General features: G+C 45.9%; 1 protein-coding gene across 3 annotated transcripts in view; it reads left to right on the plus strand.

The window, feature by feature from the left end:
- Positions 1–27,109, plus strand: part of LOC144808610 (adenosine deaminase 2-like) — a 773,449-nt gene that overhangs the window by 570,847 nt on the left and 175,493 nt on the right. The window lies entirely within an intron of this gene.

Genomic DNA, 27,109 nt, shown 5'->3' on the forward strand with positions numbered 1-27,109 from the left:
TGGTTGTTCATGATGAGATGATTTGTGTGGCTTCAGGAGCAAGTTGATGGGCCCGATTCACAGAATGAACTTAAGACTCAATCCTAAACTTACTACTATTTTGGTATTCACAGAATGCACTTACTACTTTTGGCATTCACAGAATGAACTTACTACTTTTGGTATTCACAGAAGTTAGGATTTTGTCTTAAGTCTGTCTTAAGTTTGTCCACATATTTGAGTCATTTTCTGGGATAACCAGAATGGAATTTGTTCCCTTTTTGCGGGCAACTTACCGATTACTGACTGTATAGTCTGTGGTGTGATTTTGTTTGTCTTCCCCTGGTGAGGGGTGGGCTGTGGATTTCTTATAGCAAGTTGGACTGTTAAAGTCTGCATGACATATTGTACCAATTGTCTATGTATTTTAATTATTGTTTTAGCTGAGCTAACAATTCTACATCTGACATTCTTTCAATGTTAGTATGTGGTGTATAGCTGGCTAGTACCGGCCATGTAGCTCCTGGTCTACCTAGTGGATCGAGCCCGGTAATGTGGTTTTGATGTTGTAGGGCGCCTTTAAACCAGAGCTGATGCTATTGGGAAGTTAGTGGAATTTCAACGTCCTCGAAAGGAACGTATTCCTCTGGATGTTCCTCCATCTTGTAGAAGTGGAACACATGTGTTGTTGGATTTGCCTGTGGAAAGACAATCCAAGAATAGAATACCTCTGTCTGCCGATACTCATATGCCTCTATGACAAATATAACCGTACCACCTCTCGGTGATAGGCCATTTTCTATAAGCATTATAGCTATGGTTTTCCTCATGTTTTCTGGGATGATTATAGCATACGGGTCATTTTGTTGGAGGCCTGTCTCGTCTAAACCCGGCCGGATAATAGAGCCTGCAGGTCCACCACTCTCTTAGTCGCTATCTTCCATTTTGTTGCAAGTTTTAAAGAGAAAGTTTCAAGGAAATAAAGAGAAGGTGCACAATATTTTGGAACACTGTATCCTTCAACGTTGAACAAAACCAAAAACTAATACATAGGATTTTTCCTCATACTCAGTTTAAGGCGGATATTTTATCCTTTAACCCACTCCAGACGTCTATTAGAGTTTTTACGGGATAAAAGGGTCTCTGTGAAAAGCACGACTGAGTTACTCTAGTATCTAGCGTTAAATTAGTGCCTTACCAAACGTTGGGCGCCATGTAGTGTAGTTCCTATATTCCCAATAGGCTCTGCGCATTGGAATAATATATCCTATAGATTAGACATAGGACTGAGGTCGACTAGGTCTCTATCGAATATACTAGACTTAATTGTGTATGCCAGCTTACTCAGAGCTCACTAGAAACTTTCTCGAAATCACAAGAAGGGATTAGTCTCTGACAACCGCATAAACATGACAACTTTGTTTCCCCAAGATAAAGCGTATCTTCAGAGTCGTGGAAACAATAGATAGATATTTCACTCAGTCAATCGTGCATGCTTCGTTTCACCAGAGGTGCAGAGAAAGTAGAAAGACGGGCGCTTTCAATAATAGGTTTTATTGAACAGTCTTCTTTCTTAAGCATCAGACATGAACTGCTACAATCGTAAAACTGTTTGTAAAATATACTGCGTACAGTATTAATAGTAGAATAACTTAATACTGTAAGAGCATTGTATGGTTCCTAACCATATATAAATACATACATAAATAACAGAGACTAAAAGTACTCAACTGGTGCTTCTAAAATACGCCTACCTTGGTGAACCTAACCTAAGCTTAGTATGAGGGAAGAAGTAAGTGAGGTGTAGCATAAATGTAGTATTCTTTTGCCAAGAATCTGCCCAAGAATTCTCTAAGGGTCTAATCAGCCCGGTACCATAGTTTAGAATGGAGAAGGTCAGTCTCGGGACTCGATTTCCCAACAACCCGCAAGGGTAGCTTGGAAACACTGGAGCTGGATTTCTCGGCAGGAGAAAAGACAGCGTCTCCCTCAGTGCATCTGCTGGAGGGTCGGCTGCCTTCGGCACTTGCTGTAGCTGGGTGCGTCGGGCAAGTAGATAGTCGAACTGCTCCAACCCACCGTGTGTTTGCTTGGGCGAGTGAGGGTATATTTATACCTTGAAGGTGCCGACTTTGACGTACAGTTGGACATACTAACGTCATCAAAGAGTCTCAGTTCTTTGAAAACTCCATGAGTTCTTGGACAAATCAATATTCAAGTAAGGGGAAGTCCCCGGCTGCTGAAGCTGAGTTTTCCAAGAAATTGTTGTGGATTTTCAGAACTAGTGGAAGTAGCCCTGCCGTATTTGGACTGCGTGAGCTTTGCCTAAATATGGTTATGATTTCTATGCCTATATAAGGATATGGTGATTTATACCTACATAACGGCATGAATCGGTAAACTTACCATACGGTCCTAAAATGATACATAACACCCACTCCACGTTATCATGTTCATCTAAGTTCAAGCACTAAAACATATAATCTAGAGCATGTGTTTACAACCCCCAAAAAATCACATTAAATGCATTTGAAATGGTTGCACATGAAAATTTGAACATTTTGTATAGTACACATTTAAGGGAACTGACTTCATTGTAAGCATATAATATGATATTAGCAATGCTAACTGAATGAATCACGAAAATTACATTTATGAAATGGCTTTTAGTTACAGAAGAAAAAGGTGGAGACCATAGCAGAATATACAAACTGTTTTGGTTTGTGGATTAGGCTAATATTGTTTCTAGGAAGTGTTCAAGAAATTCTTGTTCTCTAAGAATAGTTCTACTTTAAGCAGATTACATTTGTGCCAAAGTTCAGTTTTTTTTTGTGGAAAAAGTCAAATAAATCTGTCGTTAAAATAGAGTTTCAAAGTTGGTAGCTTTTGTTTTTGAAAAAATTGAAGGTCAAATTTCAGAGTTCGAAAGAACGCTGTGTGCTAATTTCAAATGTTATTCTCGGTGTCAGGAGAAAACATTAAGTCATCGAGGCTGGCAAAGAAATCGCCTACCACAGTAGATGATAGTTCGACTACTTCATTAAGAAGGTCAATTGTGCACAGATGCGAAGCATCGCCGTCAGCGTCAGCCCTGTTAGCAATGTGGTACCCGTGTACCTGTTGGTCCGAATATCTCACCTCCAGTTGGATGTGCCGGTGAGATCTCAATGAATGCCGTCATCAGGATTGGTAGCCGCGGGGGGCAACACAACACTTGAGCCATTACCGGACCCAGTAATGCGTCAGCATCCGTTGGCATAACCGATGGTAGTGTTAGACAGACATCTATCACGTATTCCTCTCCACAAAGCAGGCATCGTAGAACAGGTAAGATGCAATCTTGCCAGATTGGTATGAATGACAGGAACCATGTGGTATTCAGATCTCTCAAATGAGCCAAGCCAAGGATCTGTGTTATTCTCTCACAATACCTCATGGCCTGGAGTGCATTTTCCATGCTGATTTGGGTGGCCGGGTTTGCCATAACGAGCAGAAGAAATAGAAATAAGATCCCTGCTACGAGTCCCAAAATGAGAGGCAGGCTGCCGAACACAGAGTGGAAGAAGTTAGGAAAATGCCCAGGACTGCTTCAAAGGGTGCTAACAGTCCCGAAAAAATCATCTTAAATACATGTGCAATACCGCTGGTATCAGACATGTTAAAGATATGACCTAACATTTCTGCAAAATGTACTGGGCAGTTTGTTGATAATAATGCATGTATCTCTGCAGAGGACCTTGCAACTTGCAGATCATACGTCTCTCTGGACGAGGTCAGTGGCACAGTTTTTTATAAATGAATGGCTTTCATTCTGCTTAAAGTATCGATTTGTATAGAAGAGATGTTCAGTGAAGGCCATAGTGGCGACTCCCAATCTGTCTTGGTTTTAGGAAACAATACTTGCATACAGCAAGTGATCCTGGCTGACACAGTAACAAGTTAGCTTATACCTGGCATCATTCCACAACAGCTGTGGTCATTTAACATAATGTAGCTACCATTGGAAAGCTGCCTGAAAATTGGATCTATCACCGCTGTGGGCGAACCCTGCAGGTGGCAAGAAAGGTTATTGGAAGAACCTTCGCAGGCTCCGTGTAAATTAATACCTTGACACAATAGTGTACCGCTTAGTGAGTTTTCACAATTTTTACCACTAAGAAATACTTCCTTTCCCCCACTCCAACATTTGTGTGTGTATGGTAAATCCCAGGTCGACTTAATGTATTCTTTACCCAACCTTTCACACAGGCCTGCTGGTATGTGTTTTAAGCAATACTGAAACTGGAAAGTCGTCACTGGTATCGTGATGTTGCCATGTGTTATCCATTCAACTGATAGTTTCTCAGAAACGGTCAATGGTAATATCTCCAGTTTTTCAATGCTCAGCACCGTATAGTCTGCTCCCCTCTGTGCCAACGAGATTTGTTTATCTGTAAGGTTAAATACAGTAAACAATGACGTAGTGTTGATTAAACGCCAAGGCACATAGCCAGAACTAAGGTTTTGCAATGTCCAGCCTAATAGCATTATAGAACGTATTTGAGACTGGCCGTGTTGTAGCATTAGCAAGTCCTGTTCCATTATGTCTATGGCAGATGATACAATGCTGTCCAAAGAGTAAATTCTGGTCGACAGAGTTGTTAACCCATTGTCAACTACAGTGAGTGAGTTCTCTAAATTAATACGATCAATTTGTCGTATTCTTTCAGCTGTTTCCATTTGCGTGACTTTCCAAGCTTCATTGTAGGCAGCGTATATACCGGCGAATATGAAACGTTTATGACGTGGATTACGAGGTCCCATTAAGAATTCTCGTAAATCAGGCCATCTTTAAGCAAAGATAAGAGTTGTTTTATTTCTGGAAGTGTGGATTTTTGTAGCCATTCAAGGCACCGTTTTCCTACACTGTAAGTTGTTATTATCCCTGGATGTTGTCTTTGAAGATATCTTGGATCTGGCTGAGTTACTGTGAACCCTTGTGTCTTGTTCAGGAATCTATCTTGACAGTTATTCGTGTCTTTGGGCCAGATTAACCATTTTTTCCATTCAGGATTTGTTCTGTTCTGTTCTAAAATATTATTTACGTCTACCTCCTCATCTGATGTGGGCCTAGGTATGGACGGTTTGTTTAAATCTTTTATCTTAGCAATGCCAAGACAAGATGTCTGTTGAACAGTGTCATTTAGGAACATCATTTGTTCTGGGATGATGCAGGCTCTGAACAATGCTTCTAAACCTGGTACCTGCCAGTCTTTTGTGCCCCAAACAATTTTTGTCTCAATGTTGTCTTTCCAAAAGTTAAAGCCTAAGGTGGACAATTGAGCATAAAAGACAGCAGAATAAATTTGTTTAGTATTTGTCAACATACTTTTCATGCCCGTCTTATTCACATTTTTAAGGTAAAAACGTTCTGGGTTTGTAACATTAAAACCTGCGAAATATGGAAATTTTCTAAGAAACGTTTTAGTACTACCTTTTGGAGGTGTTGGGCAATGTTCCCATTGATTATGAGTTAAAACATTTCTAGCGTTTGCAGATTTATGCAAGTAATGATGGCCGAAATGATTAAAACAATACATTTCTTCATAATTTGATGAACCTTCTAAGAATTCATGTTTTGTAAATCTTGCTGACATTTCTAAGTCTGCCATCATGTTATTAACAGTCTCAAAGTCCCAATCATCAGAAAATGTGCTAGGTGAGACGAAATCACTCAAGGAAACCTTAAATTGATGAGGAATCTTTAGCAGCTCAACAGGGCCATAAATGCCATAATCAGTTGTATCCCATGCTATTCCACCAGGTAGTGGGACCGCTGTGATGTTTACTGATGACAGGTCTGGTTGTTCATGATGAGATGATTTGTGTGGCTTCAGGAGCAAGTTGATGGGCCCGATTCACAGAATAAACTTAAGACTCAATCCTAAACTTACTACTATTTTGGTATTCACAGAATGCACTTACTACTTTTGGCATTCACAGAATGAACTTACTACTTTTGGTATTCACAGAAGTTAGGATTTTGTCTTAAGTCTGTCTTAAGTCTGTCTTAAGTTTGTCCACATATTTGAGTCATTTTCTGGGATAACCAGAATGGAATTTGTTCCCTTTTTGCGGGCAACTTACCGATTACTGACTGTATAGTCCGTGGTGTGATTTTGTTTGTCTTCCCCTGGTGAGGGGTGGGCTGTGGATTTCTTATAGCAAGTTGGACTGTTAAAGTCTGCATGACATATTGTACCAATTGTCTATGTATTTTAATTATTGTTTTAGCTGAGCTAACAATTCTACATCTGACATTCTTTCAATGTTAGTATGTGGTGTATAGCTGGCTAGTACCGGCCATGTAGCTCCTGGTCTACCTAGTGGATCGAGCCCGGTAATGTGGTTTTGATGTTGTAGGGCGCCTTTAAACCAGAGCTGATGCTATTGGGAAGTTAGTGGAATTTCAACGTCCTCGAAAGGAACGTAGTCCTCTGGATGTTCCTCCATCTTGTAGAAGTGGAACACATGTGTTGTTGGATTTGCCTGTGGAAAGACAATCCAAGAATAGAATACCTCTGTCTGCCGATACTCATATGCCTCTATGACAAATATAACCGTACCACCTCTCGGTGATAGGCCATTTTCTATAAGCATTATAGCTATGGTTTTCCTCATGTTTTCTGGGATGATTAATGCATACGGGTCATTTTGTTGGAGGCCTGTCTCGTCTAAATCCGGTCGGATAATAGAGCCTGCAGGTCCACCGCTCTCTTAGTCGCTATCTTACATTTTGTTGCAAGTTTTAAAGAGAAAGTTTCAAGGAAATAAAGAGAAGGTGCACAATATTTCGGAACACTGTATCCTTCAACGTTGAACAAAACCAAAAACTAATACGTAGGATTTTTCCTCATACTCAGTTTAAGGCGGATATTTTATCCTTTAACCCACTCCAGACGTCTATTAGAGTTTTTACGGGATAAAGGGGTCTCTGTGAAAAGCACGACTGAGTTACTCTAGTATCTAGCGTTAAATTAGTGCCTTACCAAACGTTGGGCGCCATGTAGTGTAGTTCCTATATTCCCAATAGGCTCTGCGCATTGGAATAATATATCCTATAGATTAGACATAGGACTGAGGTCGACTAGGTCTCTATCGAATATACTAGACTTAATTGTGTATGCCAGCTTACTCAGAGCTCACTAGAAACTTTCTCGAAATCACAAGAAGGGATTAGTCTCTGACAACCGCATAAACATGACAACTTTGTTTCCCCAAGATAAAGCGTATCTTCAGAGTCGTGGAAACAATAGATAGATATTTCACTCAGTGAATCATGCATGCTTCGTTTCACCAGAGGTACAGAGAAAGTAGAAAGACGGGCGCTTTCAATAATAGGTTTTATTGAACAGTCTTCTTTCTTAAGCATAAGACATGAACTGCTACAATCGTAAAACTGTTTGTAAAATATAATACGTACAGTATTAATAGTAGAATAACATAATACTGTAAGAGCATTGTATGGTTCCTAACCATATATAAATACATACATAAATAACAGAGACTAAAAGTACTCAACTGGTGCTTCTAAAATACGCCTACCTTGGTGAACCTAACCTAAGCTTAGTATGAGGGAAGAAGTAAGTGAGGTGTAGCATAAATGTAGTATTCTTTTGCCAAGAATCTGCCCAAGAATTCTCTATGGGTCTAATCAGCCCCGTACCATAGTTTAGAATGGAGAAGGTCAGTCTCGGGACTCGATTTCCCAACAACCCGCAAGGGTAGCTTGGAAACACTGGAGCTGGATTTCTCGGCAGGAGAAAAGACAGAGTCTCTCTCAGTGCGTCTGCTGGAGGGTCGGCTTCCTTCGGCACTTGCTGTAGCAGGGCGCGTCGGGCAAGTAGAAAGTCGAACTGCTCCAACTCACTGGGTGTTTCCTTGGGCGAGTGTGGGCATATTTATACCTTGAAGGTGCCAACTTTGACGTACAGTTGGACATAATAACTTCATCGAAGAGTCTCAGTTCTTTGTAAACTCCATGAGTACTTGACAACTCAGTATTCAAGCAAGGGGAAGTCCCCGGCTGCTGAAGCTGAGTTTTCCAATAAATCGTTGTGGATTTTCAGAACTAGTGGAAGTAGCCCTGCCGTATTTGGACTGCATGAGCTATGCCTAAATATGGTTATGATTTCTATGCCTATATAAGGATATGGTGATTTATACCTACATAAGGGCATGAATCGGGAAACCTACAATAGGGTCCTAAAATGATACATAACACTACAACATCAAAATCACATTACCAGGCTCGGTCCACTAGGTAGACCAGGAGCAACATGGCCGGTACTAGCCAGCTATACACAACATCCTGACATTGAAGAAATGTCAGGTGAAGAACTATTAGTTCAACTAAAACAACTAATAAAAATACATAGACAATTGGTTCAATATGTCATGCAGACTCTAACAGTCCAACCTCCTATAAGGATTCCACAACACACCCCTTACCAGGGGAACATAAATAAAATTACTCCACAGACTATACAATCAGTCATTGGTAACCTGCCCGCAAAACGGGAACAAATTCCATTCTGGATAGCTCAAAAAATGACTCAAATCGAGGCAGTATTTCCTGATACTACCCCTCATGAGAAACACAGGATTTTAACAATCTGTTTACCAATGGGGATCACACCATACCTGGAGGACTGCGACACTTTGGGTACAGTCTTTACTGCAATCTACACAAAAACACATGGTGTTGTGTCTATGGCGGTAATACCAGACGTCCTGAAACAGATTCAAAATGAATACGGGGCAGAGCCTGCTTTAAATCTGGGTATGAAACTACTGAAAGATTTCAAACAGATCTCAACTATAATATTAGCTAATATTAAAGGTGAAGCAGCATCTGTGGCGATCCGCCAAAAACCAAGAGAATTTGATGTAACCGAGCAACCATATGAACTGGCCAGAATAATTAAAAAATCCTATGAAGAACTAGGTAGAGATAGTTTGGGTGTGAAACCAGTTAAGCCCCAACTAACGGAAAGTCCTGAAAAGGTCTTTATTAAAAACACTCTCACTGTTCTTAAAAAGAAGTGGGAGAACACTAAACAAACTTCTAAAGAGAAGCGTTCTCAATCCCGAGGAAGGTTTCCTCAAAAGGAGCCCTCTGAAAAGAGGTATAACCTCAGGAACAGGGATAATTTGAGAAAACCTGATAGATATCAAGATATTGATACACGTTCCTCTCGTACCTTTTAGACTTCCTCACAGAAATCGGAAAGAAGAGGACGGTCAGAACACAAGGAAGAACGCGTGAAGTCCAAAGACGAGCAACACGTTCCAAAAAATAAGAAAACCCAATTCACCAAAAAGAAGATATCAGGTCTAAAAATCAGACATGCCGAGGATCTTGAGGACACAACGCAAGAACAGGGAGTGGGCCAGACAATGCTGGACCACGCAGCAGAAGTAACCATAGCTCGCAAGATCTTGAAGGATCATCTGGAGACAGTGGACTTGAATTTGTACATCCAAGTTGAAACTACCGATACCAGGGTTAGTGTATATGAAGTAACACTCCGGATGGAGGGGGATATAACTAGAAAAATAAGAGCACTCTTTTGGGAGAAGCTCTCTAAGGGTTATGACATTCTTCTAGCTGAAAAAGACTGGCCACAAAAAGTTGTCAGGGAGTGCTCACATGGCGAAGACATCATTATGCCAGCCTTCTCCAATCACATTCCACTTAATTTAAAATACACCTATGCCAGAAAATGTAGAACAAAAACCTTTTGATATCAAACACATTTTGGCTGTTTTGTAGGACTTTAATGAAACAAGGAGAAGTCAAATCAACACATTGCTGAAGCCAATGACCACTGAAGGGGAACCACCCGTCCCAGCAAGGCCTGCCTGGATTCCAAAGATTGGGGATCTAGTCAGAGAAAAGATTGCGGACAAGAAGGAATTTGGGCCTTCTTACAGACAACCAGTACCAGTGCTAGCAATCCACGGATCAAGAACAGTGTTATTGCCGCCCCGTGCAGGAAGAAAGGAGAACAGGTTCATATCTATTGACCTGGTAAAACCACATCATGTGGCCAATCATAAGTAGTAGGCCAAGTGGACTCCATAGATGTAGCAGACAACCAAATCTGGCTACTGTCCAAGAGGTTCAAACTGAGAGACTCATCACCTTTGAGGAATCTGCAGTGCGAAAAGAAGGACTAAGCAATAAAGCCATGGAACTTGTGCCTCTTGAGACCCAAATACCAGTTCGTCAAGAAACACCTGTCTTCAATGACATAGCATCTGACTATACTAATATGACAAGGGATCCAGTAGCTCAAGTAATCCTGATGCGATACCTACAATTGACAGAACTGCCTCTGGCTATTTCATTAGCTTTGATACATTTTCCGAGGTTCCCAGTGAACCTGAAACAACGCCAACAAAAAGAACTTTCACGGAACAAACAACAGAACTTTTTCATCACCAGGAACAGACTTGTCTAGTTTCACCATGGATTGAAATATGGATTGCGTTGGGTGTACTTTTTCTCCTACTATGGCTAATTCTTGTATTAAGTTTGGGAATGCTGATAAATGGAAGATATAGTAAAAAGGACACAGCAAGTAAGGACATCAACTTACTCATCACGCTACACAAATCATCTCATAGCTTGGGACTGAACTGATTATGACATATTTGGTCCTGCAGAGCTATTGAAGATTCCACACCAATTGAAGGTTTCCTTGAGTGACTTTGTTTCATCCAGTACTTTTTCTGATGATTGGGACTTTGAGACAGTTAGTAATATGATGTCAGACTTAGAGATGTCTGCAAAATTTACAAAGCATGAATACTTAGAAGGTGCATCAGATTATGAACAAATGTACTGTTATAATCACTATTGTCATCATTTTTTGCACAAATCTGCAAATCCTAGAAATGTTTATACTTCTAATCAATGGGAACATTGCCCAACGCCACCAAAGGGTAGTTCAAAAAGAATTAATGAAAAATGTCCATACTTCTCACGTTTTAATATCTCAAATCCAGAAACATTTTACTTTAAAAATGTTAATAAGACAGGAATGAAAAGTATGTTGACAAATACGAAGCAAATTTATTCTGCGGCCTTTTATGCTCAGCTGTCCACATTAGGTTTTGACTTTTGGAAAGACAACATTGAGACAAAAACTGTCTCAGGCACAAAAGACTGGCAGATGCAGGGATTAGAAGCTTTATTTCGAGCCTGCATCATCCCTGAACAAATAATGTTTTTGAACGACACTGTCCAATAGACATCCTGTCTTGGCCTAGCTAAGATAAAAAAATTAAACATACCGTCCATACCTACACCTACACCTGATAGAAAAAAAACTACAGAGGGGGTGGTTGACGTTAAAACAATTTTACTTAAAAACAGAACAGATCCTGGTTGGAAAAAATGGTTAATCTGGCCCACAGACACAAACACCTGTCAAGATAGATTCTTGAATAAAACACAAGGGTTTACATTCATTAGGCCAGATCCAAGATATGCTCAGAGACAACAACCAGGGATAGTAACAACATACAGTGTAGGAAAACTGTGCCTTGAGTGGCTACAAAAGTACACATTAACAGGATAAAACAACACTTATCTTTACTTAAAGATTGGCGTTAATTTAAGGGACTTCTTACAAGGACCTGCAAAACCGCGTCATAAACGTTTTATATGCGCTGGTATATATGCCATTTATAATGAAGCTTGGAAAGCGACACAAGCAGAGACTGCAGAACGAATACAAGAAATTGATCATATTAATTTAGAGAAATCGCTCTCTGTAGTTGACAATGGGTTAACGACTCTGTCATCCAGAATGTATTCTTTGGATAGCATACTATCCTCTGCCATAGACATAACGGAACAGGACTTGCTCATGTTACAGCATGGACAGTCACAATTGCGTTCTATAATGCTTTTAGGCTGGATGTTGAAAAATCTTCTTTCTCGCTATGTGCCATGGAGTCTAATCAACACCACATCATTGTTTTCTGTATTTACCCTTACAAATAAACAAATCACTTTGGCACAAAGAGGAGCAGACTATACGGTGCTGCGCATTGAGAAACTGGAAAGATTACCATTAACTGTTTCGGAAAAACCTGCAACAGAATGGCTAATACACGGGACAATCACTCTGCCTGTCACAATTTTCCATTTTCAGTATTGTTTGAAACAAATACCAGCTGGCATATATGAAAGGTTTGGTAAAGAATACATAAAGTCAACCTGGGATTTACCATATACACACAGATGTTGGAGTGGGAGGAAAAGAAGTATTTCTTAGTGGTACAAACTGCAAAAGCGCACTAAGCGGTACACTTTTATGTCAGGGTATTGACTTACACGGGGCCTGCGATGGTTCTTCGACCAACTTATCCTGCCACCTGCAAGGTTCTCCAGCTGCAGTGATAGATCCAATTTTTAGGCAGCTTTCTAATGGAAGGTATATTATGTTGAATAATCACAGCTGCTGTGGCATGTTGCCAGGAATAGCCTATCTTGTAACTGTGTCAGCCAAGGTCACTTGTATGCAAGTATTGTTTCCTAAAACTAAGACAGACGAGGAGTCACCTTTATGGCCTTCACTGAACATCTCTTCTATACGAATTGATACTTTAAGCAGAATGAAAGCCATTCTTTTACAAAAAACTGTGCCACTGACCTCGTCCAGAGACGTATGAACTGCAAGTTGCAAGGTCTTCTGCAGAGATACATGCCCTATTATCTACAAACTCCCCTATACAAGTAGTATTGTACATGTATTTAAGACAGTTTTTTTGGGACTATTAGCACCGTTTGAAGCAGACCTCTGCATATTTCCAAACTTCGTGCACTCTGTGTTTGGCGGCCTGCCTCTCATTTTGGGACTCGTAGCAGGAATACTATTTTTGTTCCTTCTGCTCCGATATGGCAAGTCAAGTCACCAGCGACACCCAGATTACCTTAGATAACACTCTCCTGGCAATGAAGTCTCGTGAGCGCATGATACAGATTCTGTGCTTGGCTCGTTTAAGAGATCTAAATACCACGTGGTTTCTATCATTCCGAGCAATCTGACAAGATTGCATCTTACCTGTTCTACGATGCCAGCTATGTGGAGAAGAATGCATGTTAGACATCCCTCACGCTCCTCATCTGCAGCTGAAACGCTCCGTGATAACGCATCCCTGGTATCGTTTCTTGTGATTAGTACAGCACTGTTTGTTTACCGAGCTCCATAGCATTATAGCGCTTTTTCACGCATAGCGCCGCTGTTAGTATTTGGCTGAAACGCTCCGTGATAACGCATCCCTGGTATCGTTTCTTGTGATTACTACAGCACTGTTTGTTTACCGAGCTCCATAGCATTATAGCGCTTCTTCACGCATAGCGCCGCTGTTAGTCTTTGGCATAATTAGCGCGACCTCGCTCAGGCTGTTGTGCTAATTTTTCTTGTGTCTGTGCATTTGTTTTGATTGTACTGCTCACTCGACGCATTTGTAATTGCTGCCCCTGTCTGCCTTTCCCTTTGACCCTCCATTTTGTTGTTGGTATCCCCTGGCCCGCCCCTCATTCACACTACCGCCTCCCTGCTGCCCCTCCCACGCTCCGCCCCCTCCACTCTCCATTTATGGCAGATGGTCCCACGTGCAGCGTCCACGCGCTACGGCCACGCCAAAGGTGCGCCAAAGGTAAGCCCGTCTACGCCCGTCCGCGCCGAGACCGCGCCTAGCGCCAGACCCCCTGGTTCCCGCAATGCCCAGCACACTCGCATCACTTACGATGCCACCACCCTCCTAGCTCTTAACCCCGGCCGCTCTCCCAACTGCGCCCAAGCCGCTCCTGGACACACCCATGGACCCTTCTCTTGCAACTCCTGCAAGTTCGACGGCACCAAAACCAACTCCTCATCCACCAACACCAAACAGAGACCTGACACCATCCACCTAAAATGCATCCTGCTCAACACCCGCTCGGTCCACAGACACGCCATCGACCTCTGGAATCTACTAGACACCATCTCTCCGGATGTCGCCTTCCTAACAGAAACATGGATGAATGCCTCATCAACTCCAGACATCACCATTGCCATCCCGGAAGGATACAAGATCATCCGTAAGGACCGCATCAAGCAAACAGGAGGAGGCATCGCTATCGTCCATAAGAACTCCATCCGCATCTCAACCAGCTCGGACGTCAACCTTGCCAGCGCCGAACACCTCCACTTCCAGATCCACACCGACCCCAAGACCACACTCAGAGGCACCCTCCTCTACCGGCCCCCAGGACCTCGTACACAATTCAGTGACGACATCATTGACTTTATCACCCCACACGCCCTCCCCTCCGAGGACTACATTCTATTGGGAGACCTCAATTTTCACCTGGAAAAGAGCAATGACAGCAGCGCCACCACCCTTTTGGACAATCTCGCCGACCTCGGACTCAAACAACTTGTCACTACCCCCACCCACATTGCAGGTCACACACTCAACCCTATCTTCACCTCCAGCAAACATGTCTCATTCAGTTACACCACAGCTCTTCATTGGACGGACCACAGCTGCGTTCACTTTATCTACAATAAGACCACAATCCACAACCATCCTCAACCCACCCTGCGAAGAAATTGGAACAAAATCACCATCGACCAGATCTCCTCATCGCTTCTTCTAAACCCCCCCGCCCACTCCTCTAACCCCGACCAAGCAGCCATTAACCTCACCCAATGGCTATCCAACAGCGCCGACATCCTAGCACCGTTGAAAAAACGTCAAATCAAACTAGGCAGCAAAAACGCCTCCTGGTTCAACGATGATCTTAAGAAATCGAAGAAACTCTGTCGCTCCCTCGAGAAGACCTGGAAAAAAGACCCAAACACCAGCACCAGGGACGCCTTCAAAAACGCCACCCGCATACACCACCAACTAATCCGGTCTGCCAAGAAAGCCGCTTTCAAAGACCGACTAGACAACAACGCCCACAACAGCAAGGAATTATTCAACATCGTCAAAGAATTTACCAACCCATCAGCCAACTCCAACGACATCACCCCCTCCCAAGCACTCTGCGACTCCCTAGCTTCCTTCTTCCACAACAAAATCGCAGACATCCACAACAGCTTCGACAACCGACCCGGAGACCAAACCACCCAACCTGCTGCAGGACCTTCACCCCCCTTGAACATCCTTAAAGACTGGAACACAATCTCCACTGAGGACACCATCCGCCTGATGAACTCCATCCACTCAGGATCCCCAACTGACCCATGCCCTCACCACATCTTCAACAAAGCCGACTCCATCATAGCACCACACCTCCGAGATGTCATCAACTGCTCCCTCAACTCCGCCACCTTCCCGGAAAGCTGGAAACATGCAGAACTCAGCGCCCTTCTGAAAAAACCCACAGCTGACCCCACCGAACTCAAAAACTACCGCCCCATCTCGCTTCTTCCATTCCCGGCCAAAGTCATCGAGAAAGCTGTCAACAACCAGCTCGCCGCCTTCCTCGAAACCAACAAATCCCTCGACTCCTCACAGTCCGGATTCCGAGCCAAACACAGCACTGAGACCGCACTCATCGCTGCAACTGACGACATTCGAACTCTACTGGACAACGGAGACACAGCCGCCCTCATCCTCCTCGACCTCTCCGCTGCCTTCGACACAGTCTGTCATAGCACCCTTCTACAACGCCTCAGAAACGTCGGAATCCAAGGAAAAGCACTGGAATGGATCACCTCGTTCCTCACCGGAAGAACCCAGAGAGTCCGCCTCCCACCATTCAAGTCAGAGGCCACTGGAGTCATCTGTGGCGTGCCACAAGGATCTTCTCTCAGCCCCACTCTCTTCAACGTATACATGAGCCCCCTTGCGTCCATCGCTCGCCAACACAACCTCAACATCATCTCCTACGCTGACGACACTCAACTGATCCTCTCACTCACCAAAGACCCTAACACCGCCAAAACCAACTTACATGAAGGAATGAAAGAAGTAGCCGAGTGGATGAAGCACAGCCGTCTGAAACTGAACTCAGACAAAACAGAAGTCCTCATCTTAGGCACCTCCCCCTCCGCCTGGGATGACTCTTGGTGGCCAGAGGCCCTTGGAAAAGCACCCACCCCGACAGACCACGCACGGAACCTGGGCGTCATCCTGGACTCCTCACTCTCGATGAACAGACAAGTCAACGCCGTTTCATCATCTTGCTTCAACATTCTTCGCATGCTCAAAAAAACATTTCGCTGGATCCCCACCGAAACTCGTAAAACGGTCACCCACGCACTGGTCACGAGCCGCCTGGACTACGGAAACACCCTATACGCCGGTACCACCGCAAAACTCCAGAAAAAACTCTAACGCATCCAGAACGCTTCAGCCAGACTCATACTAGACATCCCGCGTAAAGAACACATCTCAGGTCACCTGAAAAACCTCCACTGGCTCCCCGTAAAAAAGAGGATTACTTTCCGCCTCCTAACCCACGCACACAAAGCACTTTACGAACTCGGACCCGAATGCCTCAACACACGACTGTCCTTCTACACCCCCTCCCGTCAGCTACGATCCTCCAACCAAGCCCTTGCCACTGTACCTCGCATCAACAAAACCACCATGGGTGGTAGATCCTTCTCCTACCTGGCAGCTAAAACTTGGAACTCTCTTCCCACTCACCTTCGCCTTACTCAGAACCACCTAGCATTCAGAAAGCAACTTAAAACTTGGATATTCGACAAGTAATTCTCCACCCTTCCTCAAGCGCCTTGACACCCTATGGGTATGTAGCGCGCTATATAAATCTCCTGACTTGACTTGACAGACATCTGTCTGACACTCCCATCATTCCTGCCAACAGATGTTGATACTTTGCATGGACCGGTAACGGCTCATGCACTGTGTTGTCCCCAGCTACCAATCCTGATTTCTTTTTTTTTTTAAATCTTTTTATTGTTTTCCAACACAAACAAAAAACATGAGAATGGTTCATGTCTACATAAAACATGGTTCTCTAATACTGTTAAAGAATTATATGACACTTGTTCCTACTGCCCGGGAGAGATAACTAATAGTAACTATCCCAATTGTCCCGGATTCTCCTGTTAGAATTAGTGACCAGAACAGTTACAGGATATTAACATAAAGTCATACATCTGTGTCATAACGCCCCATGCATCAGATCCATTCACATTCCTGCCCTCAACTCCCCCTCCCTATGCCCTCCCTCCCGCCGGCGCACCATCTATGAGGCTAAGTGTGATAGAATGGCAAGTCTATTTATTTATGGGGTCCATACCTGTCACCAGTTTTACATCATTATTCATTATAATGACTATTATGGGGGCAGGAAGACACCTCACGCGCTTCTTCATTGCCATCTAGGTAATTATTCTACGAGTCCTCATCTCCAGTTAAAGCACTCATCTCTGACTCAGATTCCACATCTGCCACCTTCGGCTCGGTAACAAGGGCCTCCCATGCTCGCGCTGCCTCTAATGCCTTGTCACAGTGGGACCTATGGCCTGCTGCAGACGAACTGTGCCCTCGCTGCTTGCCCACATAAGTAATGCAACCTTCCATATGAGGTAGCTGAGCCCCGCCGCAGCTTTCCAGTGGGACATAATTTCTCTCTTGGCAAGCAGCAATCCTAAGTCCAAGAACTTACTTGTCAATTTTGTTTTGCTAGTATGCGGAAACCAATGTAGTAAACAGGTCCGCTTATCCGGAGTAAGCTGTCGCTCCGTTACACTACAGAGTAAAGTGATTACCTCTTCCCAGTATGTGCCTAGTTGTGGGCAATCCCACAGCATATGTACTAGGTCCGCGTTCCTCAGCCTGCATCGGGGGCATTGTGCAGTATCTACATGGAAATACTGGTTGATATTTGTCGGTGTAAGATATGCTCTGTGCAAAATAAAAAATTGAATCAATTGGAATCTGGTGCCCTTGCATGCCCTGTTAAGGATGTGCGACCAGGCTGAGTCGGGTATCTCTTTATCTATATCCGCCGCCCACTGCGCTTGTAGCTTCTGCAATGGTGTCAGCCCCTCTCCAAGCATGCGCCTATATAAGCAAGTGACCACCTTATAAGTGCCCGCAGCCATCGCTACATATTGGCATGCCTCACTTACCGGCGGCTCCGAAAGGCCAGTGCCCCAGTGTTTTTGGATGGCAGCAACGAGGGCCTCATGTATTAAGAAATGGCCTTGCGGGAGCTCAAAGCTCTCCTGCAATGCGCAATAGGGCAATAGTACGCCATCTCCAAACAAGTCCCCTACCATCTGTAACCCTAACATCTCCCACTCCGCAAGGGCAGACCAATCCCCCCCATGTGGTAGAGCCGTACACATTCCTAGTGGTATCTCTGGGGCATAAGGTCGCTGCACCCCAATTCTATTGTGGTATCGTTTCCAACAATGTCTCAGAGCGCACTCTTCAACCGATAGTCCATCAGCCAGTAGTTTTTGTTGTAGCACCACAAATGATAATACATGCCGCGGCACATCTGGTTCGAATTCTCGCTCCGGTCCTCAAAATTCCTGTGCCACTGCCTGGGTAAGGCCCTGGAACTGTGCAGCCACATAATATAGTTCGAAGTCGGGGACAGCAAGGCCCCCCTCAGCTCTTGGGTGCATCAGAGTATCCAATGCCAGTCGGCGTCTACCCGTCCCCCAGATGAAGCCACCCACTGCAGAACGAAGTTGCCGAAATAATGCAACGGGTATTCGTATAGGTAAGGTTCGGAAAAAATATAGCAGCCGAAGAAGCGCCACCATTTTCAGCAGCGCCACCCGACCCGCCACCAACAATGGCAAAGTTCCCCCGAATTGCATGCTGCCCTTAAGTCCCCTTATTGCTCTGCCTATATTACCCTCAAGCAGATCGTCCTGGGTATGACATACATGCGTACCCAAATAGGGGAGGCACCTGGGCTCCCACGTTACGTCAGACAGATGTGCAGCCGGGTCACATGCTCTGGTTAATGGAAATACGCAAGTCTTTGCCCAGTTGACTCGCAAACCAGAGATATCTCCGAATCGGAAGAGCAGGTCCCACGCTCCCTCCAGCTCCCCTCCGGCATCTTTCAAGAATAGCAAAAGGTCGTCCACGTACAGCGAGATATAATGTATCCGGCCACAAAGCCTCAGGCCCTGGAACGCCGTCCTCATTCTAGCTCGTGTCGCCAGAGGCTCTATGGCTAGGACAAATAGCAACGGGGAAAGTGGGCAGTCCTGCCTAGTGCCACGCCCTACTGGGTACGAGGAGGAAATTACCCTACCAACCCTCACCCTAGCGCTCACCGAGGAATACAAAATTTCAGTCCAGCGAACATATCCCTCCCCAAGCCCGAAGGCTCTCATGACTGAAAACAAATAGGGCCACTCCAAACTGTCAAATGCTTTTGCGATGTCCACCGAGGACTATTGCTTGATCATCTTCGCCGTAGTCCCCACTCAATATGCGTATCAGCCTGCGTATGCTGCCAGCAGTGTTGCGAGTAGGGATGAAGCCAGCCTGATCAGAGTGAACCAACCGCGTCATAAGGGGGAAGGAGTCGAGTAGCCAGCACCCGACTCAGAATCTTATAATCAGTGGTGAGCATAGATAATGGTCGATACGCTGCCGCGTCCGTAGGGTCCTTTCCCGATTTAAGGAGGGGAATGATGGCCTCCATAGTCGAGGTCGGCAGTACTCCCAGCTGCTTGGCCTCTCTGTACATCGACAGCAATCTAGGAGCCAGGACATCAATATAAGCCGAATAGATGGGTAGTCCATTACTACCCAGAGTTTTGTTGCGTGCCAACTGTTTAATGGCGCAACGAATTTCAGCAATCGAGATATCCTGTCCGAGGGAATCTGCCTGTTCCGCCTCCACGGTAGGCAGCTCCAAGTCCTCCAAGAACGCCTGTATGTCCATCTCCCCGGTTTGCAAGTGGCTCGTATACAAGTCAGCATAGAAGGAACGAAACCGATCATTTATTTGATGTTGCGTATATTCTATCTCCCCGATGAGGAGGTCAGCGCCAGAACAGGAACACATCTAGGGAGGGGGTTGGCCAACCATGAGAGCAAGGTGCCCACCTTATCCCTTTCAGCATGCGCACGGGCCAAATAAACTCTGTGGTCAAAGCACCTTAAGCGCTCCACATCCCCTGCCACCGCTTCCTTCAAGGTCCGGACCGTGTCTCGCGCCTCAGAGTTAGTGGAGTGGACACGCTCGGCCTCCCTAAGGGCCTTCTCTGCAGCCTCAATTTCTTGCAATAATAGCTTCCGCACTCCTACCCATTTAGTAGTACAAAACCCACGGGTCACCACCTTAAAAGCGTCCCACTCCAAGGCAGTTGTCGTAGCCGTCCCTTCATTCTCAGCAAAGTATTGCTCAATCCCCATTCCCAGCTCGGCGCGGAAAGCCGGATCTTCCAGCAACTCCGGGCGCAACCTCCAGGTCGGGACATCAGGGCGCTCCGTGGCCCAGCAGAAACTCACCAGCAGTGGATTGTGGTCCGAGATGGTGCGCGATAAATAATCGCTACTAGCTACCATAGCGTCTAGACCAGGACCACACAAAACCGCGTCGAGCCGCACATGGAAATCGTGTAACGCGGAGAAGTAGGAGTAATCCCGTTCAACCTGGTGTTGCGCTCGCCAAACATCCACAAAACCCCAATGATCCTGCCATTGGGCTCTAATCTTTGCTAACTTATGAATCGGGGCACCAGGGAGCGGCGGTGGGATCTGTCCATGACCACATCCGCGATGGAATCAAAGTCCCTACCCATCAATAACGGGTTTGTAAAGTAAACCGCCGGGGGTTCAGACAACTGCTCAAATAAGGGTGCCTGCTTTACGTTAGGGGCATAAATACTGCAGAGGGTTACCTCCCGCCCATGAAGGCGCCCCCTAACCGCCACATCTGAGTCTATTAGTTGATCAGTCATCTGAAAGGGGACCCCAGCCCTAACCCAAATCAGCACCCCTTGCGCGAAAGCTGAATAAGTGGTGTAATAAAGCTGCACCCGCCACCTGCGCTGCAGCGCCAACCCGTCTGCCCTAGTCAAGTGTGTTTCCTGTAGGAAGGCTATCTGCGCGCCCCTTCGCACCAAGTAGGAATGGACTTTATATCTGCGCTGCATGGAGTGCAATCCCCGCACATTCCAAGTCACACATTTCACATCAGGTAATGGACCCATAGTACAGAAGCAAAAAACACAGGAACTCTCCGTTCCCCCCTAGACGCGCCGGCAGGTGCCTTCCCCCATTCAAACCAGTCTCTTCCCCCAACAACCCCATCCCACCCGCAGCATCACCCTCACCCCAAGAACAGGCACTAACATAGTGATTCCCATCCAAACCAATCCAACAATTGCCTCAAACAGTGCTAAGGCAGACTAACTGGGGACCATCCGTTGGGGGTTGGATAGAGCCTAGCAAGTAACCTGTGAGTAATCAAAGCAGCACCCAATAACCGCCCCGGGAATCCCCCAAAGACATAACCATCCCATTTCCCCCATGCATAATTCCACGTTCCCCGTCTACTTAGGCCCAGCCCGGGGTACCACTGTCCTGCATACCTAGACAGCTTCTTAGGGAGCCCACAACAATATTCACTTTTCCACATCCAGTCATAACAGACCTCTCACTCCCACTGAAGTTACAAAGTCTACTCATCTAGCAGTCCATCCGCCGTTCTCGGTGTAACCAGCGGCAGATGTACACTATCTGATGCCGAGGAGTCCGCCTCCGATTGACCCGTGTCATTCTCCAGGTCCGAGCCTCTCGGCGAAGTCATCAGCAAGTCTCCGGATATCGCCGATACCGCTTCTAGTGCTCCTCTGCGCTCCAACTCTGTTTGTGAGGTCGATGGTTTCCGCAATCCCCGCCATCGGCGTCTTATTCGCTGTGACTTACGGGGTTGGGAGTCCCCAGCCAGTTCCCGCGCTTCCCGCTCTGGCCCATCCTTGCCAGCTCTGTAGGATTCCAGCCATGCCCACGCTTCCTCCGGTGTGTCTTGAAAGTAGGTTTTCCCATCCAGCACTATGCGCAGTTTGGCCGGGAATAACAGGGAGTATTGGATCTCCTCTGCTTGCAGTTCTTTCTTGAATGCCTGGAAGGGCACGCGGCGTCGCTGAGTTTCGAAGGAATAATCTGGGAATAGAGTGACCCTACTATTGTCGACCTGGAATGGGACGTCCGTATGAGCCTTCTGAAGAAGCAAGTCTCTGTCCCTAAAATGCAACAGACGCGCCACCACCAGCCTGGGAGCGCGACCCTGCTGCGGAGGTCTTGCAGGGACACGGTGCACACGTTCCAGAGTGTAGAAGGCGATAAACCCTCGGGGGCCACCACCGTTCTTAGCCAGTCTTCCAGGTAGCTCACCATATCTGATCCCTCTGTCTTTTCTGGTAAGCCCACCACTGGAATGTTGTTCTGCCTGTTCCTCCCTTCCACGTCCTCAGCCCGCTTTTCCAGCGCTGCAATCCGGTCCAAAGCGCTTGTCATCGTTGCAGCCAGTGCGGTCTGCGCAGGTGCAACCATCTGGATCGCTTCCTCCACGTACTTCACCCTGTCCGATAACTTCGAGTGATCTGCTCGCAGTGAGCCCAGCTCATCACCACCTGCGCAATGTCCTGCTGTAGGGCGGTGCGAGAGTCCGCAATGGCAGCCTGGATCCTATCAAGTTGTTGCTGCAGCCCCGGTTCTTGTGACAATCCATGCTTTTCCTGTTCAGCCTGGGGTGGGGACTCGGCATCAGGGGGTTGGGGGTCCTCCTCCTTCCTCCCTCGGGGCTTGCGCATAGCGTTGATTGCTAGAGCCCACCCGAAGGGCCAGCAATGTTGGATTACCCGATATGTATCAGGCGGTTATGAGGGCCAGTTCCCAGGCAAGAAGAGTCTAATAGGCGTCCCTCAGCTGCTCATCCCGTCCTTCGCCAATATCACCCTTATCAACGCCACTAGCCAACGCTTCTACCTCACTGCGCCATCTGCGTAGGCCCCGGCAGAGCAACAGCAGCAGGACTGCTCATCCAATGTCCTCCCGAGCATGAGGATCACACCTCTCTCAGCAGCTCAAAGCACGGTGACCCATGGCTCTACACCAGACCCCCATTGTCACAGTGGTCCAGAAGCCAGTTCGCTGCAGAGCCGTCTAAGTACGCTGTTGCAGCTCCCAGTGAAGTTCCCCGTTTCTACAATGTGCTCCAAGCGTAGATCTGCATAATGGATTTGTATCCAGATCCACCCGGGTACGGGCCTCCTCGCCGTCAACACCACAGGCCGCCCAATTTATCTACGCCTCCTCGGGGCTCGCCCCTAATGTCTCTGAGCCAGGTCGCTCTCGCCACTCTGCAGTGGTCAGCAGTGGTCAGCAAGAGGTCCAGCTACCAGTCGCTGTCCTTCGGTTCACAGCTTGCTGCGCCCCAGGGCCGCCCAGCCGCCTCCTTGGCCTGCAGCCCCAGCAGCTGCTGCCCCCCACTCACCAGATCAGGGTTAGCCAGCTCTCGTTCCTCAGTCTGCCCCCGGGCTTCAATCGCCGCCTCAATGGTCTCCGATATGCTGGACTGTTCCCAGGGACGGGTCCAGGGCCTCCATACCTGCAGTTTTAGCCCTCGTGGTGCGATCGCAGCTACGGTCGGCCCGAAGCGCCAGCCGACGCGGTCCGCCGTCTGCTCCACAGCCGCTGATCTCGCTGCGCCACCAATACCGTCTCATGCCCGGGGTCGATCCGCTCCATGGCACAGGTCGAGGCAGCAGGCCCCAACTCAGCGATCCCCAGAACTCCAGCCAATGCGGATCTTCCCCTGCGCTGCAACAGCCCTCCTCTGCCTGCCACCTGTATCGTTCCGCTCCACGAGGCGAGTCGCCCCGCAGCCCAGCTCAAAACAGCCGCTCGCGTCTCCAGTGGCGCGGCCTAGGAGCCTCCCATTAAAATGGTGCCGCCATTTTGAGGACACCAACAGCGATCAGCGTGACCCGGGTCACCACTCCGCAATCCCGGGTTACGCCGTCTTATGATGCGGAAACACTCCGGGCCAGCTTCCCTCCGCTTTCCCATCCCCAGTTGCTGCGTGGGGAGGTCTAGGGGTCAATTTTGCAGGATTAATGCGGTGTTCCTTAGCGGAGCTCGGCGCTCACGCTGCTGTCTGCCTCGGCATCCAAGCAACGCCCCCCCAACTACCAATCCTGATGACCCAATTCGTTGAGATCTCACAGACGCAAACTGCTGACAGTGAGATACGTGGAGCGACAGGCACACAGGTACCATCTCCTTCGAACATTGCTAATGCGGCTGACGTTGACGGCGATGCTTCTCATTTTTGTGCAATCGATCTGCTTGACGAGGTAGTCCAACTTTCACCTACTGTAGTAGACAAATTCTTTACCAGCTTATAAGATTTGATATTTTCTCCAACCAATGAAGATTACTTTTAAAGTAAGCACACAGTGTTCTGTGGCACTCTGTATTCGACCTTCACTTTCCAAAACAAGCTTCTAACTTTGAAACTCTATTTTTCTACAATTTGACTTTTTTCAAAAATTTAACTTTTTTTGGCACAAAGTAATCTGCTTAAAGTAGAACTATTCCTAGAAAACAAGATTTCTTTGAATACTTCCAAGAGACAATATTTGACCTTGTGCACAACCAAACGAATTAGAAATTATGTCATGGAATGGTCTCTACCTTTTTTCTTCTGAATTTAAGAGCCATTTCATAAATGTATTTTAGTGATTCATTCGGATAGCATTTCCAATGTCATACTTGCGTACGGCACAAATGCCATTTTCATGTACAACCATTTCAAATTCAATTTTTTTTGTATTTTGGGTGGGATTGTAACACATCATGCTTTAGATATGTTTTCTGTGCTTAACATTTAGTAATGTCGAACATAATAAAGTGGAGTGGGTGTTGTATGGCGTTTTAGGATCCGAGCGAAATTTCCCGATTCATGCCCTTATATAGGTACAATTCACATTGCCCTAATATAGGCATAGAAATCATAACCTTATTTAGACATAGCCCATGCAGTCCAAATACAGGCATGGCTACTTCCACCCGTACCAAAACGTCACAACGATTTCTTGGAAAATCGGCTTAAGCAGTCAGGGACCTCCCCTTGCTTGAATATTGATTTGTCCAAGAACTCATGGACTTTCCAAAGAACTAATATTCCCTTGGGGTTCCCTTCTGATGTTATTATGCCAGACTTTATGTCAAACTAGGCACCTTCAAGGTATAAATATGCCTTCACTTGCTCTAGCAAGACACAGTGGTTTGGAGCAGCTTGACTATCTACTTGCCCGACGCAGCTCGCTACAGCAAGTGCCAAAGGAAGCCGACCCTCCAGCTGACGTACTGATCGAGAAGCTGTCCTTCTCTCGCTGAGAATCCAGCTCCAGTTTTTCCAAGCTCCCCTTGCGGGGTGTTGGGAAATGGAGTCCCGAGACAGATATACCAGACCTCCTTATTTTATTTATTTATTTATGTCATTTGTAGAGCGCACTGTAACCTTGCGGGCATCCTGGCGCTGAGAGAAAGGTTCAAAGGAAAGCAATCAGCCATGAGAGCAAGAGGAGGGTGTATCAACTGGAGTCTATTACTATTGCCCCTGGGGGATTATACCCTCGGAAAGAGCCAGGTCTTGATTTTCTTGCGGAACAGCAGCAATTCGTGAATTTTCCTGATTTCAAATGGAAGGCTGTTCCAAAGATGGGCCGCTGCTACGCTAAACACTCTTCCACCCTAAGTCGCTTTCTTTATCCTAGGTATTCTAACAAGGTTGGCGGAAGAGGAACAGAGGGCCCGTGTGGGCTCATACCACTAGAACTTGTCCTGGAGTGGCTTCATTCTAAACTAAAGGTATGAAGCTGATTAGAACCTAAGAGAAATCTTGGATAGATTCTTGGCAAAGAAAACCAAACCTATGCTACACAATACTTACTCTCTCCCGTGTACTAGACTTAGGTTAGGTACATTGGGGTAGGCGTATTTTAGAAGCACTAGTTGAGTATTTTAGCCTGTGTATTTATGTATGTATTTTTATATGGCTTAGAAACCATACAATGCTTTTACAGTATTATTTTATAACACTATTCTCGCTGTACACATTGTACTTTGCAGCCTGCATTACGATTGTAGCAGTTCACTTTACTTGCATGAGAAAGAAGACTGTTCCATAAAAACTTTTTATTGAAAACGCCTGTCTCTCTAGTTCTCTGCACCTCTGTTGAAAGGAAGCATGACCGATTGACTGAGTGAAATATTTATCTATTGTTTCCACAACTCTAGAGATACAATTCTTATTCTTGGGAAACAAAGTTGTCATGTTTATGCGGTTGTCAGAAACTAATCCCTTCTTGTGTATTCGAGAAAGTTTCTAGTGACCTCTGAGTTAGCTGGCACACTCACTATTAAGTTTAATACATTCAATAGAGACCTAGTCGACCTCAGTCCTATGTCTAAACTATAGGATATATTATTCCAATGCGCAGAGCCTATTGGGAATATAGGAACTACACTACAGTCCTGCTGCTACCCAGTCATACTATGCTGGTGAGAGCTATAAAATGGGTAGTGGAGCCATTCCTCAAGAATACACCATGGTAGCGAGCACTTTCTTACCCCATGGACGTATCTGAGCTCAGCACTGCTGCATATCCCAGCACCCTGTCAATCTCACCCCAAGCATTTGCATATTTGTACAGATCAGGGGCAAACATATAGGAAAGAACACCCCATTACTTATGTATCCCTGATTACTAAACTCATGCATCACCAGCAGAAGAGCCCCCTTGGGCATGACCCAGTGCCACTTACCTCTGGAGTGCTGTCCTTGCTTGTATTCTACTTGCTCTTAACCATATTATTGCCTTTTTGTGACACCACACCAATGCATCAGAAGGGAACTGCTCGCTTCTCCAGTGCCATAGTGGCTGAAGCTGCTAGTCGCTTTCGCAAGGCATGATACATCATCAATTGCCTATAGACCCATGTTAACACTCAGTAGCAATCCTGAACATGGATAGTTTGCCAATCACCTCTTAAAAAATATAAACGTCCATTAAAATGATTTACTTTGACTAACATTTCCCCCAAGCAGTGG

This window comes from Lissotriton helveticus, chromosome 1_1, assembly GCF_964261635.1.
Source record: "Lissotriton helveticus chromosome 1_1, aLisHel1.1, whole genome shotgun sequence".
In the NCBI taxonomy this organism is placed as follows: Eukaryota; Metazoa; Chordata; class Amphibia; order Caudata; family Salamandridae; genus Lissotriton; species Lissotriton helveticus.